A 17,083-nucleotide genomic window follows, 5' to 3' on the forward strand; every position below is an offset into this window, starting at 1 on the left:
GATTTAATGGACACTATAATTCACCTTTGATAGAGTTAAAAGATAATGAGTTTTCCCCCCCTGGTAAAAGAGAAATTGGTGGGAATTGGATAAAAAATGAAAAATTACAAATAAAAGATATTATGAATAAAGAGAAACTGATTTCACTAGAAGATTTAGTCCACAAGGGATTCACATGGATTGATAGATGGCGCTATCTCCAGCTGGCTCACTTCATAGATGGGCTGCCTCAGCCAGTCAGATCCGAAGACGAGCTGACTGGGGTGGAGCAGCTCTGTACCTCTGATAAGGTTAAAGGTATAATTTCAAAGATGTATGGGTTATTGTTATCGGTCAGTCAGCTGGAGGGGCCGCCATATATAAAAAAATGGGAAAAAGAATTAGGAGCACAAAAAGACAGACGAACTATAAATAAAATATTGAAATTAACACACAGTTCGGCAATAGATAATAAAACTGCCGAGATTAATTATAAACTTTTATCCCGTTGGTATAATACCCCAGATAAAACTGCTAAATACCAAGCGGGAAGATCGGCCGAGTGCTGGCGGGGCTGTAAAACATTAGGAACAATGACACACTTGTGGTGGGAATGTCCTCAAATTAAGATATATTGGGGGAAGATCTTGCAAATGGTAGAAGAAATAACTAAAACAACGATGAAGGTGGATCCCTGGATAGTACTTTTTCATGGTACGGAGGGAGGGGTTAAACAATATCAAGACACAATCATCCCCCATCTCCTAAATGCGGCGAAAAAACTGATTCCCAAGAAATGGCAGGACGCAGATTGCCCAACGACATGGGAGTGGGTAGATGCTGTGGAGGAAACATTTAATATGGAAAGTTTAAGGATTGGGGATGAAGGTGAAAGGGCAGTATTCATTAAAAAATGGAGAGGTTGGACAGAATTCAAAAGAGAATGGAGTTATAAAGAACAATTAAGACCATAAAGACCTTTTTATAGAAGAAATATGGAAGAGGAAAGTTACTGACATGTTTAGGGGAGTGGGAGGGTGGGATGGGTGAGGGGGAAAATAATTATAAGGGGTGGGGGTTAATATATTCCCAATTAATAAATGAAATAAATTTGAATTAAAACTTTTTATGAAGGGGACAAGAAAAGAAATAAAGAATAAAAAATAAAAAATAAAAAAAATAAAAATAAAAATAAAAAGAAAAATGCAAATAAAAGATATAGCCACAATGATGTGAAGATTAATAACAAGAGACAGTGATGAACGTAAAGTTGATTTAAGTCTCTCTTGGTGATTTGCTGAGGTGGTAAAAAATAACAAAAAAGGCAAAAAAATAAAAAACTGGGGGAGTCAAAGACTGAGATGAATCTGGATGTTTGTAGGCCTCATAACAATGTGCAAAGCTAAGCTGCCTTTTCTAATATGAGCCAAATATTTCCTTTTGTTAAAATTGTTGTAGACTCTGAGGCTCGATTTACATCTATGCGTTACTTTTGAGTGTTTCTGCTTTTTCCTGTGCTTTACGCATTTTTGTACTGCGATTTGTGTTTTTTTTTAATGTATTTTTGGGGAGAAATTGTTGTTGGGCAGATTTATAAATGCAGCTTTTTTTAAATGCAGCTTTTTTTTTGGGGGGGGGGGGAATTGTTGTTGGGCAGATTTAAAAATGCAAATTTGGGGTAAAAACGCAACTACATGCTTTTCTGCAGCTTCTCCATTGAAGACTATTGAACCCATGTTAAAAAAATGTCCTACGTTTCTACAAAAAGCATAAAAAAAAGCATTGATTCTGACTCTTTGGAAGGCTTGCCTTCCACTCTCCCAGGGGTACTGGTCGACCTTTACATTACTCTCGCATATCCGACCTTGCACAACATGGAGGGGTGGCTGGGAGGGCCGTTTCTATGTTTGGAATACCCTCTCCCTGCGCAGTGTGATCCCGAGAGGGGCACAGGGATAGGGGTACCTCATGGAAATAGCTCAGGCTAGGCCCAACAGGAGAGCCATGACTCCTCAGCCGATACGAATAGTTTATATGTCCTGAACCAAGCGGGCCCTCCAGGTCATCCCCCCCCCCCCCCCCTATTGAAGAGGGGAGCCAGGCCCAACACTTTTGGATCAGTGTTTTTGTTTTCATATTTGCTTGGCTATGACTTCCTCTCTTCATTCGAATGTCCAGAAGGTTGATATGTTTACTAACACGACTGTAACCATATGTTTGTACTTAGTTAATTATTGCCTGTCAAACTGGTTGATTCAGTTTCTCTGTATTTTGTTATTGAAAATAAAATAAAATACTTTGAAAGAAAAAAAAAGCATTGATGTGAATGGAGCCTTAGGCTGGATTCACATTGGTTCTATGTGGGAAACCATGCGAATCCTGGGCGGGTTCCCACATCGCACCTGAATCGCAAACAGTTTACACTGATATCTGTGAACAGCTGCGGATGTCAATAGAAAGTTAATGAACTGTGAAATAGTACAGGAATCAGATCGCATGGGTGTGAACAGCTATGCGATTCAATTTCAGTGCAGACAAAAAAAGGGTCTTGCACCATTTTGGTGCAAATGCAATGCGATGCAATTTCAGCCATACAGTTTGTGGGGCTGAATTTGCATTGCACATGCATCACATGTGATCTGCACAGTAATGCAGTGAGAATCACATGCAATGTCTGTGATCGCACAAGTGTGAACCCAGCCTGACCCCAAGTTCACACTGATGCGAGACAGAGATCAAACCGGCAATGCAGTCCGCCTTTGGGGTGATTTGACAGACATCTGTGTGGGTTCTTGCACAGATGTCTATTAAAATTGCCCATGAAGTCAGCAAAAGTAGGATGGGAACTACTTTTAGGAATCGACTTTGCGGCGGCGCACTGATTCGAACAATGCTATTGCCGGAAATAGTTGCCAATTTTGCAGGAGATTTAACATGTCAAATCGCATTCCAAATCGGCCCAATGTAAACGTGGGTTTAGGGGAGATTTAATAAAACTAAAAAGATTTACTAAAACTGGTGCACGCAAAATCTGGGTTAAAATTGATTACACAATCTGGGGTTAAATTTTAACATGCACTGTAGGTTTGTTTAAACTGTTTTCGATCTATTACACTACTAGCATTTTTAAAATTGTTTGCTTCGGTGCAAAAAAAAATGTTGGTTTGTTTTTTGGCATAAAATTAGAATTTCGAGAATCGAAATTTGCCTACTAACCTTTCGAAAGTCAAACAATCAAGCATATCACACACTTTTTCGATAGATTTTCTTTCCATTTTTGGGCAACATTAGCCCTCGTTCACATTGAACTTAGGTTTGAAATCGATTTCTAAAGTGGCATGTGCATGCGACTTCAGGTGCTGCTAGAAATTCAGTACATTTGTGCAGCTTCAAGCACAGATGTCTATTGAAGTCGCACCCAAAATTGGTAAAAGTAGTGCAGGAACTACTGTTGCAAATCAGTGCGGTGCTGCAAAGTCTGCATCGCACTGATTGGAATGGTGCCATTGCCAGCAACTGGCTGTGACTGCATGACAAATCGCTTTAATGTGAATGAGGGCTTATTGTCAAAGCTTAATTGAGCAAGCTGAAGATAGAAGTTGATTGGTTACTATGCACAGCTGCACCCGATTCTGTGTGCACCAGTTATAGTAAATCTCCCCCTTAGACCCCATACACACTATTAGATTTTCTGCAGATTTTTGTCTTTAGATTTACCAAACCACATAATATGAGGTCAAACCTTAATAGTTTCAATTTGTATGCAATCAGCCAGGCTCTTGCACTACATGGTTTTGGTAAATCTGAAGACGAAAATCTGCAGAAAATCTAATAGTGTATATAGGGTCAAAAGCTTTGTACACACAATCGGATTGTTGGGCAACAAAGCGTCAGACTTTTTTTCCGAAGGGCGTGTGCCATGAACTTGTCTTGCATACAAATGGTACACAATTGTCGGCCAACAAACTCGAACGTAGTGACATACTAGACTTACTACGAGCCAATAAAGAGGAAGTTCGATTGTCAGGCGCCACCCTTTGGGCTTCTTCTACTAATTTTGTGTTAGTAGAAGTTTGGCAAGTGCTGATCTGCACTTTTCAGTTAATTTCTGAACGGCCGTTCTTCAACCAGCCATGTTGCGGAATTGGAGGAGAGAACATGCTATTATTTGGCTTGGAGTTATTGCTTTGACCCAAGTCCAGGAACAGGAGGAGGAGTTCTTGGACCAAAAATTGGTTGCTTAACCACTTCCTGCCCGGTCAATCGCAGATTGACATCCGGGAAGTGGTTCTGTTATCCTGACTGGGCGCATATGATGTCCTTCAGGATAACAGCTGCCGAGGCCCATGGGGGCACGCATTGCGGCGATCGGTGGAGCGGTGCGACATTCTGACACTAGACATGTGCAAAAGGAAAACATTTGTTTAGTTTCGTTTCGTTTTAATTAGTTAATTCATTCATTTCGTTTAGTTATATTCGTTAACTTCCTTAAATTCATTTTCGGATTTCGTTTAGTTTTCTACCAAATTCGAAAAATCGGCCACATTGGAAAATATTTCAACCAAATTCGAAAATATTTCTACCGGATTCGAAATGATTTCAACATGATTCGACATTATTTCAACCATTATTTCGGACATTCGGATGCATCCGAATGTCCGAATAAAAAAATAACAAATTACAACGAATACGAAAGAAATATAACGAATGAATTCGAATGAATTTGACATGATTCGAAATTATTTCAACCACATTCGAAATGATTTCAACATGATTCGACATTATTTCAACCACATTCGAAAATATTTTGTGACCCGATTTTAGGGCCATGTATCTCGGGGTCACTTGGTGCTAGAAACTCCAAATTTGGATATGTTTTAGTGCTAGTACTATTGTGCATACCAAATTTGGGGTTTCTAGCTATAAGTGACCCCGAGATATGTGGCCCCAAAATCGGGTCGCAAAATGTCATTCTCTGCTCTAATAACTAATAACATTTTGCGACCCGATTTTGGGGCCACATATCTCGGGGTCTCTTCTAGCTAGAAACCCCAAATTTGGTATGCAAACACAATAATACTAGCACTACAACATATCCAAATTTGAAGTGTCTAGCAAGTGACCCCGAGATACATGGCCCTAAAGTCGGGTCACAAAATATTTTCGAATGCGGTTGAAATAATTGTGAATCATGTTGAAATAATTTTGAATGCGATTGAAATAATTTTGAATCGGGGGGCGCATGCGCGAGGCTCGACATGGCAGACGTTCTTCCATAGAGCTCCGCACTCCCCGCTGCTTTAACGGATCGCTTATAATAGCCTGAACCGATCTTTTGCTCTGATTTTCACGGGATCGCTCTCTGAAACTACGCTGTACCTCGCGGTATGGTACTCACGGGTCCCAAGGGCAAAAACAAGCCGAAACCCATCAAAGAAGCTCTGGCCCGGGCCTCCTCCCTGGCGAAACACCACGTTGCATCTCCGGCCTCGGACAGCGGTGATGAAGAGGACACTGATACTAACCTCAGCGGATCTCCACCTCTACCCTCCGCAGGTATGTCACAAACTGCCTTCCTAAGACACATGGAGTCTATGCTCCAGAAAGCTCTCAAGACTACCTCTGAGCAGATCACTGACAGGCTTTCACGAGAAATCCGGGAAATAGGTCAGCGCACCGCTGATCTGGAAACCAGAGTGGATGATATGGAACTCACCCTCCGGGAACATTCGCAAGATCTCTCCACGCTCAGGGAGGAGAACGTTACCCTGTTATCCCGATTAGAGGACGCCGAAAACAGATCCCGTAGGTCCAACTTACGCCTACGTGGCATCCCCAAATCTATTGAAGACATTCAGTCGTTCACCACTGCTCTGTTCCAGGAGCTGTCGCCCTCTCTCTCTATAGAACGTCTGGAGTTCGATAGGATCCACCGAGCCCTCACACGCCATCAACCAGGCGGTCCCCCTCGGGATATCATCATAAAATTACACTTTTTCTGCACGAAGGAGCAATTAATTAATGCCGTCCGCAAGAAAGAGGAACTTATCTTTCAAACCCACAAGTATCAACTCTTCTCTGATTTGGCTCCATTGACTATTGCTAAACGGCGCGCTATGAAACCCCAGCTCCAGATCCTAATGCAACACCAACTTAAATATACTTGGAGATTCCCTTTTGCTCTGCAATTTACACATCTGGGCCAACAACACTCATGCTCATTTCCGGAATCCTTGCAACAGCTCCTGGAAGTGCTTCACTTGGCCCCGTCGACCCAACACCCGGAGACCGCGCTGCCCTGCACACCCGCCCGTTCGGCTGCCCACCCGTACTCGGCTACGCCTAAACACAACAATCCCAACCCAGCCTCCGTTCGTAAGGGGACCCCGCAACGATGATATGATGACACTATCCTCAGTCCGAAGACCCCTACTCCACGCTGATTTGCCCGCAGATACCTTCTTATTCTCCCTCCTGGTACTCTCTGAGTGCCCCCACTGTGTCCCTGTTTTACAGGACTCCACAGTAGCCTTGCAACGATGGTTCTACCTTTCAATCATCCTCAAGCTTCTAGCTTTTCTGTTTGCCCTTGCTTTTTTGTTTTTTGTTTTTAATTTTTTTAATTTTTTTTACATTTTAAATTTTTTAACTTTAAATTTTTACATTTTTTATCTTTTACTTTTTACTTTCTATTTTTTTTTTCCTCACTGCTTTTGTGCCATCATGTTGGGTCCCAGCGATTCCTGCTGAACTGTACGCAGCCGGATCACATTGAGACATCCCCTGGGACTTACGTGCTCCATATGGAGCTGCTGGCAGGGTTCAGTCATGCATGCTCATTTTTCTTTCTTTTTTCTTTCTTTTTTTGAACAGGCCGCTCACCCTTATTGTTTTCCTTTTTATGCTGTAGGTACATTGGGGAGGGGGGGCGTAAGGGGTGGGGGTTGGGAGTGCTTCCTTTCCCCCCCTTCTCTCTACTTTGAGACACCCTTCCTTCCCAACCGTTTTCCCCCCTTTTTTTATTGCTCTCGAATTGCATCCCCCTTTACTGTTCCACTATCTATTTAGTGCTTTGTGGCTTATGTTGTTTACTCCTTCATATAAGTTTTCTGGGCTGCAGTCCTCCCCTCTTCCCTTTTTTTTTCCCCTTCCCCCTATTCCTTCCCTCTCTGCCCCTATCCCCCAGGTCACTTTTTCTGCTTCTCCTTTATCTTTTGCTTCTTCTTTTTTCTCTTCTCTCACCTTCCATCTATTTCCCTCCTTGGTTCAGCACCCCCTCTCTTCCACCCTTCCCTTTCCCCCCCCCCCCGCCTTCCCCACTACCCCTGCACCAGCCCAAGGGTCATTTACGTTAAGCCCATTCAAGGGGGCTCTATGCTTTCTCGTTATTGTTTATGGTTACGTGTTATGATTACTCAGTATGTTGTTTTCAGGATTATTATAATGTTTTACATGTTAGATCCTTTAGCAGCGGGGAGTTGTCACTGCTCCCCCACCTTGCGGTGCTCTCTCTCTTGGGCCGTTTTTGGTTGGCCACAGAGAGGGTGCGCTATTTAGTTGGGCAACACAAGACGCGCTTTCCATTTCTCAACTTCAATGAGGTGCCCTACGCTCAATACACCACACTTTTCTTCCCTTCATCTTACTTCCTGTCCCTATCCTCTTTTTCTCTCTCTCTCCCCACTCTCCTTCTCTGGTCAGGTGGTCCCTCTGCCCTTCCATCCACTTTTTAATGATCCCCCACGTACGTCCGGATGGCCCCCCTAAACATACTCTCCCTTAATGTTAAGGGACTTAACTCCCCGAATAAGAGGGTCAAGGCCTTCCGCACCTTTGCTTCCCTGAAGGCTGATGTTGTCGCCCTCCAGGAGACCCACTTTTCTGCTCGTAATACCCCTACATTTTTTGGTTCCCGTTACCCCTTAGTCTATACTGCCTCTGCTGAATCTAAACAAAGAGGGGTACTACTGGCCTTCCACCAATCCTTACCCTTCACAGTTACCACAGAAATTAAAGATCCTGCTGGCCGTTACATTATCCTTACAGGCTTGCTACAAGAAGTGGAAACAACATTTGTCTCCTATTATGCCCCTAATGTTAACCCAATCCCCTTTTTCTCCCATCTACTGAGGGTAATTAAGTCCCATACTAAATTATGTGCGGTGATTCTAATCTGGTACTCCACCCACATCTTGACAGATCACCCTACTCCCCGGGTCATCATTCCCCTTCATCACAATTACGTAAGCTACTACACCAATACTCCTTGTTGGACACATGGAGAGAGTGTAACCCGCTGAAGAAAAATTACACTTATTACTCCTACCCGCACAATTCCTTCTCTAGAATTGACCATATCCTTGTCCCAATCGCATCCTCTCCAATCCTGCAACATTCCATTATACACCCCATTACATGGTCGGACCATTGTGCTGTGATCACTACGATATCTTCATTAATACCCCGTCCTGACGCCAAAACTTGGTGCATGAATGAAGCCCTCCTAACAAATCAATCCTACTGTCTAGACATCCAATCGGCCCTTAACGACTATCTCTCACATAATTCCATACCCGATGTCTCGTCGACCCTGCTTTGGAAGCCCACAAACCAGTAATCAGAGGTACTTGTATTTCTGTTGCTACCCACCTTAAGCGGGAAAAGAAAGCCAGGCTCCGACAGTTGGAATCTGACTTTCACCACCAGTTTTTACAATTTCAGGTATCCCCATCTAGTGCTAATAAAAAGTTACTGGAGAAAACCAGACTGGAACTGGACCTTTCTGGCTGAATCTGCGGAAAAGTCTATCCGGCAGTCTGGCCACAAGATCTATACCAAGGCCAATAAACCAGATACCTTCCTGGCACTCCGCCTCAGGCGACCGGATCATAACTACGCTCCGGTTAGGCTTCGGCTGGCTAATGGCAATCACACCAGTAACCCCGTTAGAGTCCTTTCTGAATTTCGTAAGCATCTTGCTGATTTATATAAGGAACGGGGGCCTTTTCCCTCCCAGGAGGCAGAAACGTTATTTCGGGACATGCCCATACCTAAATTGCCTGACGCCAGTCGAGAGTCAATTGACAAACCAATCTCAGTCGATGAGGTACTCGGAGCTATTAAAACACTCAAACCCCACAAGCGCCCTGGTCCAGACGGTCTTCCCGGCTTATACTATAAAAAGTTTGCAACCACCTTGGCCCCACTTCTTGCCAACTCGTTTAACGCCTTACTAAAACAACAATCCCTCGGTCGCGACACTTTGACTGCCATCATTGCTATGATCCCCAAACCCAGCACTGATCACACCCTCTGGTCCAATTATAGGCCCATTTCCCTTTTAAATTTGGATGTGAAAATCCTAGCTAAAGTTCTTGCTTTGAGGCTCAATCCGATAATAGGTCACTTGATCCACAAAGATCAGGTGGGCTTTATCCCCAGTCGTCAGGCCAGCGATAACATCCGCCGAGTTGTCCTTCTACAGCACATAGCGAAATCCTGTAAGATTCCCATGCATCTCTTATCGCTAGATATCAGGAAAGCCTTTGACACAGTCTCTTGGCCCTATCTCCACTATATATTGGGACGTTGGGGCTTTGGCCCCAACTTTTTGCATTGGATTAACTCATTTTACGCTCACCCGCAAGCATTTATAAAATACTCCGGTTTCAGCTCAGAATATTTCCCCATCCGTAGGGGAACGAGGCAGGGCTGTCCCTTATCCCCACTATTATTTGCCCTAGTAATCGAACCCCTTGCAGCCCTCATTAGATCGAACCCTAATATCCATGGTCTGGACATAGCCTCCACATCTCACAAACTTTGCCTCTTTGCCGATGACGCTTTACTATTCATTACTTCCCCGCACATCTCCCTGCCCAACCTCCTACAACTCCTATCCAAGTTTGCTAAGATTTCAGGTCTGGAAGTTAATCAAGCGAAATCCAAAGCCCTTAATGTGTCCCTTTCAATGACCGACCTTAAACTTATACAGATGAACTTCCCTTTCCAATGGTCCTCTTCCTCGATCCCCTACTTAGGAATTAAATTAACCAGTGACCCCATCCAACTATTCCATTCTAACTATCTCCCAATGCAGAAATACCTGTCCTCCCTACTTAATACTTGGCTACCCCTCCACGTATCCTGGCTTGGTCGCATCGCAGCTGTGAAAATGTCCCTACTGCCTAAACTGCTTTACTTATACAGGGTTCTCCCTAACCACCTTTCCGCCCTACTTTCATAGAGTGATCCAGAGCAGGGTATATAAATACATCTGGGGTTCTAAGACCCCACGCATCTCCAGACCCACCCTACTCCGCAGTAAACTTAATGGGGGCCTGGGAGTTCCCAATTTTCTTCAGTATTACCATTCCGCTCAACTTGCACAACTTACTCTCTATCACGCAAAGACAGAAATTCCCCTATGGGTCGCCCTGGAGGCAATAGATATCCATCCCACCTCTATCGCTAATCTTCTGTGGCTCCCTGCTTCAGCTCGGGGCCCTTTATCTAACCCCTTAACACAGCACTCCCTTAAAATCTGGGACAAGCTGAGTAAACCGTTTAAATTGCTTTCTCCACATTCGCCTTTGCTCTCCCTATTTGGCCAACCGCTCTTTTACCCAGCCTTTTCCCAGCCGGCCTCTTTCCAGACATGGTCTCGGGCCGGTCTGGAACGTATTCGTGATTTAATCTCCAACGGACTTATCAAACCCTTTCCAGTCCTCCAGTCACAGTTGAACATCCCTCCACGGGAATACTTCCGATACATTCAAATCACCCACTTTATTCGTACAATCATGGGCTCCCACAGAGTCTCAAACAATCTATCCATGTTTGAGAACATATGTGACTCCGACCCACATGCTCCAGGTATCATCTCCACTCTTTATGCTCACCTCACGTCCCTTCCTTCCTCACTTCCATCATATGCCTCGGCCTGGTCTACGGACCTGTCCCTTAATTTGGATATGGACGATTGGGAAGGGATATGGGCAACAACTAAACTGACATCACAGAATGTGATCGCGTTGGAGGCCAGCTATAAGGTTCTCATGGGGTGGTACCTGGTCCCGACTAGGATCGCTCGATACACCCCAGCCTATTCCCCTAATTGTTTTCGTGGCTGTGATTCAAGGGGTACACACCTCCATATATGGTGGACATGCCCAGTAGTAGAACACTTTTGGGGAATCATATTTCAAATGGCTTCTGCCTTATTTAATACTACCCTTGTTCCTGACCCGGCCCTTGCCTTACTTAACCTTCCTCCTCCTAATCTGTCTAGGGCACAATTGCGTCTTCTTTCTCAACTTACCACGGCCGCCAAGCAGACCATTGCGAAAGCTTGGAAGACACCACTTTTACATATAGTGGAAGTTAAATGCAGAGTTACCCAAGCCATGATTCACAGTAAAATTGAGGCTACAATATTAGACAAAATTCCCCAACACCTTAAAATTTGGCGCCCGTGGTCAGATCACTACCTTCCCCACGATTTTGATAAACGCCTCCTGGAGCCATGATTTTCCGATTTTCTGATTTCTTGATATTTTCTTTTAGGACCCGGGGAATGGGGTGTTTTCAACCCCCTCGGCACCTGTGGACCACCTGGCCAGAACTTACTCCCCTTTCCACCCCACTTTCCTTTCCATCTTTTCTCTCTATTTCTCTCTCTCCTTTCTTCTTCCGCTCCCTTTCCCCCTTTTCCTTTCTTGACTTCTACTTTTCACACTTCTCTTCCCATTCTTTAAACTTTGTTGATGATGTAGCACTTATTTCTTTTTACATCTCCGTTACTGTTGCCCAGCTTGCTCGGGCAGAGTTTATTTTCTCATTGGCTGCCCCTATATAAACTATATGAGTCTATAACCTTATGATCTCAGCATTGCTACCGATTTTTGATATTTGCTCCTATTGAATGCCAAAACGTAATATAAGCTATATGTATTTGTGAACATAACCTTTATCCTCCCCTATCTCTTTATACAAAAGCTCTGCTAACAATGTTTGTCTCCTGTAAACGATTGTAACAGTGACTGTACCATTTGTATCTTCTGCTTGTTATCAATAAAATTTTTGAACAAGAAATAATTTCGAATCATGTCAAATTCATTCGAATTCATTAGTTATATTTCTTTCGTATTCGTTGTAATTTGTTATTTTTTTATTCGGACATTCGGATGCATCCGAATGTTCGAAAGATGCAAAATTCGGCCGAATTTCGATTCGTTATGAAACGAATTGCACAAGCCTATCTGACACACCGCTCCACCAATCTTGTTAAAGAGCCTCCGGCAGACGGCTGATCACGATGTGAACAGGAAAAGCTGTTGATCGGCTTTTCCTCACTCGCATCTGACAGACGCGAGTAGAGGAGAGCCGATCGGCGGCTTCCCTGACAGGGGGGTTTATCAGCGCAGCCCCCCTCAGATGCCTGCACTAGACCACCAGGGAAGCCGACTGAACCACCAGGGAAGGGGGCAACATGTGGATTGCCAGGTATGTACCCCATGGCCATCCACATGTGCAAATAAATGTCCAATCTGTGCCAATCAGTGCCCAAAAATGGGCACTGACTGGCACCATCATGTAACACATGTGAAAATGTGTAAATCAGCGATGCCCAGCAATGCCACCCGTCAGTGTCATCAGTGCCATCCATCAGTGTCCAGCAGTGCCACCTATCAGTGCCCATCAGTGACCACCTATCAGTGAGCATCCATGGCACCTATCAGTGCCACCCATAAGTACTCATCACTGCCGCCTATGAGTGCCCATCAGTGCCCCCTATGAGTGCCCATCAGTGCCACATACCAGTGCCACCTATAAGTTCCCATCAGTGCCGCCTATCAGTGCCAGTCAGTGCCACCTCAGTGCCACCTCACTGGTGCCGCCTTATCAGTGCCCGTCAGTACAGCCATATCAGTGCCCGCCATTGAAGGAGAAAACGTATTTACAAAAAAAATTAACAGAAACAAAGAAAAACTTTTTTTCAAAATGTATTTTTTTATTTGTTACACAAAAAATAAAAATCGCTGAGGTGATCAAATACCACCAAAATAAAGCTCTATTTGTTGGAACCAAATGATAAAAAAAATTGTTTGGGTACAGTGTAGCATGACCGCGCAATTATCATTCAAATTGCAACAACGCTGAAAGATGAAAATTGGTCTGGGCAGGAAGGTGTCTAAGTGCCAGGTAATGAAGTGGTTAATCATGACCAATTACGTCATATGCCTTTGCCACGGGAGCTTCAGGAGAATAATCCAGATGATTTTCGGAATTATCTCTGGATGACGGACCCCTGCTTTCACCAATTTTTGGCATTGGTGACCCCCTATATTAAGAAGCAGGACACACGCATGAGGCTTGCCATCTCTCCAGCGCAAAGGCTCATAGCCACCTTGCGTTACTTGTGAACGGGAAAAGTCTTCAGGACCTCAAGTTTACCACTGGGATCTCCCCCCAGACTCTGGGACTCGTTATTCCAGACACCTGTTCAACCATTATTCAACTACTGCAGAAGGACTATATTCGCGTAAGTTTTTACCTTTAAGATCATATTCTATGTATTAATGTTTGCTAATGTATTGTCTTAATTTGTTGATTACATAATTATCAATATTGTAATATGCTGTGAATGGGTTGAGATGCACTACTGCTGACCGCTACCCTATACTGCAGCAGTCCTTCATCAGTATAGGGACTGACGTACAGTCTGCTAATCATTCACAACCTACTTGTTCCACAAAGGTCCTTATAAGGACTGGTAAGGTCTAGGGTGCTACAGTACATAGGGTTGAGTGAGGTACAGTCTGCTATTCCATAAGGACCGGTATAGGTCCACAATACATAGGGTTGAGGTGCACTACTGCTGACCGCTGCCCTATACTGCAGCAGTCCTTCATCAGTATAGGGACTGACGTACAGTCTGCTAATCATTCACAACCTACTTGTTCCACAAAGGTCCTTATAAGGACTGGTAAAGTCTAGGGTGCTACAGTACATAGGGTTGAGTGAGGTACAGTCTGCTATTCCATAAGGACTGGTATAGGTCCACAATACATAGGGTTGAGGTGCACTACTGCTGACCGCTGCCCTATACTGCAGCAGTCCTTCATCAGTATAGGGACTGACGTACAGTCTGCTAATCATTCACAACCTACTTGTTCCACAAAGGTCCTTATAAGGACTGGTAAGGTCTAGGGTGCTACAGTACATAGGGTTGAGTGAGGTACAGTCTGCTATTCCATAAGGACTGGTATAGGTCCACAATACATAGGGTTGAGGTGCACTACTGCTGACCGCTGCCCTATACTGCAGCAGTCCTTCATCAGTATAGGGACTGACGTACAGTCTGCTAATCATTCACAACCTACTTGTTCCACAAAGGTCCTTATAAGGACTGGTAAGGTCTAGGGTGCTACAGTACATAGGGTTGAGTGAGGTACAGTATGCTATTCCTTAAGGACTGGTATAGGTCCACAATACATAGGGTTGAGGTGCACTACTGCTGACCGCTACCCTATACTGCAGCAGTCCTTTATCAGTATAGGGACTGAGAGTTTTGTCACAGGGTCATTTAAAAAATGACAGGCAGAGGAAGAGGCAGGCCCTTCTGCAGGGGTGGTAGGGGTAGGGCAGGAGCAACAGGCTTGAGCCAAAGTGGGAAGTTGCAGAAGGTGCGTTCAATTCATTTAAAGGACGCACCAGACTTGGTTGAGTGGATCACTCAGCCTTACTCTTCTGCACCCTCCTCATCCTCTCAATCTGCACCCTCTTCTTCACTCTCTGCTATGTGCACCCCCAAAGACACTACCACCAACAACACCACCACCACCACATACCTTCCGCTTGAGTCACAGGAATTATTTTCTGATCCATATCAAGACATTTCTGATGCGCAGCCACTCTTGGTATTGGATCAGGAAGAGGAGGTAGCAACAACGCTACTCAGCAGTCTGACGACAGTACCCAGATCAGCCAAGGGAGGAGGTTGGTCCCCGGTGTTGCTGCCTACTCTGAGATCTCTACTTATAGCGGTGGGGAAGGTGACGTCGATGATGACGTGTCTAGTGATGTTACGTGGGTGCCCACAAGAGAGGAAGAGGAGGGGAGTTCAGAGGGAGATATGGACCAGCAGATAGGGAGGAGAAGCAGTAATGACTTACATTGCACAGGAGGGACAAAGCCGACTGCAAATGTATCAGGAGCGAGTCATCAACCATGTACGGTCACATCTGGCGCTCCCAGGACACCGGCACATGGCTCCGCAGTGTGGGCTTTTTTTAACGTGTCCGCTGCTGACAATAGTGTTGCCATTTGCAATCTTTGCAGTCAACGCATTAGTTGCGGTAAGCCCAACACTCACCTAGGGACGACCGCCTTAAGAAGGCACATGAGCAGCCATCACCGAGCCCAGTGGGAGCAACGGAACACACAAAGCCACACTCCAGGCTCTCACCATCCAGCCTCGTCTTCTACTTCTCCTTCTCCTCTCTCCTCACAATTGTCCTCCACTCCACCTTCCATCACGCCAAGCTCACGTTTTTCTGCAAAAAGGCAAGCTTCCGTGGGCCTAATGTTCGAGCGTAAAAAAATGATGATGCCGGATAACCCTCTTGCCCAACGGTTGACGGCTGGCTTGTCAGAACTCATAGCCCGCCAACTACTGCCATATAAACTGGTGGACTCGGAGGCCTTTCACAAATTTGTGGCCATTGGAACACCACAATGGAAGGTCCCAGGAAGGAAGTATTTCTCACAGAAGGGCATCCCAGAGCTATATGGCCATGTTCAGCGGTAAGTGAATGTATCTCTGGCACACAGTGTCGGTGCCAAGATACATCTGACCACAGACACGTGGTCTAGCAAACACGGGCAGGGAAGGTATATCACTTTTACTGCCCACTGGGTGAACCTTCTGACGGCCGTCAAGCATGTAACCCGTGGCACCCGTTTAGATTTGGTTTTACCGCCACGGATTGCATGCAGGCCTGGCTCTTCTTCTCCTCCTCCTCCTACTCCATCCTCCCCCTCTCCTCCTCGGCTGACTCCTCCTTTTCCGCTGCTAGCGTCTCTTCCGCTGCGCCGCCCAAGCTCCCCAGAACCTATTCGACATGCCAGGTGAGACGTTGCCATGCCGTGCTGCGTCTGTTGTGCCTGGAAGCCAAGAGCCACACTGGCTCGGCACTCCTTTCAGCTTTGCGTTCACAGGCAGATCAGTGGCTAACACCGCTCAATTTGACAGTTGGTAAAGTGGTGTGTGACAACGGTGCCAATCTGCTTAGCGCATTGAAACAGGGCAAAATCACGCACGTGCCATGCATGGCACACGTCTTAAACTTGGTCGTGCAGCGATTCGTTGTCAAATACCCTGGGGTCCAGGACATCTTGCGGCAGGCAAGGAAAGTCTCGGCCCATTTCAGAAGATCTTACACGGCCATGGCTCGCCTTGATGACATTCAGCGGCGACACAATCTGCTGGTCAGACGTCTTATTTGCGATTGCCCGACGCGATGGAACTCAACCTTCTATATGCTTGATAGGCTGCTCCACGTTAACGTCTACCTGTATGAACGCTGCGGCAGAACAGGTTCTGGGGAGCTGGGGTTTTTTTCACCGCGCCAGTGGCTGCTCATGTGCGACGCATGCAGACTTCTGCGGCTATTTGAGGAGATCACCAAACTGGTCATTTGCAGCCATGGCGCCATCAGTGACATGGTACCTTATGCCTTCTTTATGGAGCGTGCATTGCGTCGTGTCATTGATCAAGCTGTGGAGGAGCAGGAGCGGGAAGATGAGGAAGTCGCAATGCTGGATGAATTCCCAGGGGGGGCTACTCTATCTGAGACAAGTGAACAACAGGAGTCTGAAGAGGAGTCAGAGGAGGGTGGTGCCGGGGCGGATGAGGAGGAGCGAGAAGAGCATGCTTTTAATCTTTCTGGGTTCCCTGTTGTTGTGCGTGGATGGGGAGAGGAGAATGAAGAGTACGACATTATCCTGGATGATGAGCAGGAGCCAGGCCACCACACCGCTTCCAGTTTAGTGCAAATGGGAGCCTTCATGCTCCAGTGTTTTAATAGGGACCCCCGTATAA

At 45.4% G+C, this 17,083-nt stretch overlaps 1 protein-coding gene across 1 annotated transcript in view; it reads left to right on the plus strand.

The window, feature by feature from the left end:
* Positions 1–17,083, plus strand: part of LIN7B (lin-7 cell polarity scaffold B) — a 1,167,120-nt gene that overhangs the window by 705,110 nt on the left and 444,927 nt on the right. The window lies entirely within an intron of this gene.

This window comes from Lithobates pipiens, unplaced genomic scaffold (genome assembly GCF_037356315.1).
Source record: "Lithobates pipiens isolate NorthernLeopardFrog02 unplaced genomic scaffold, aLitPip1_a1.2 Scaffold_48, whole genome shotgun sequence".
NCBI classification, from domain to species: Eukaryota; Metazoa; Chordata; class Amphibia; order Anura; family Ranidae; genus Lithobates; species Lithobates pipiens.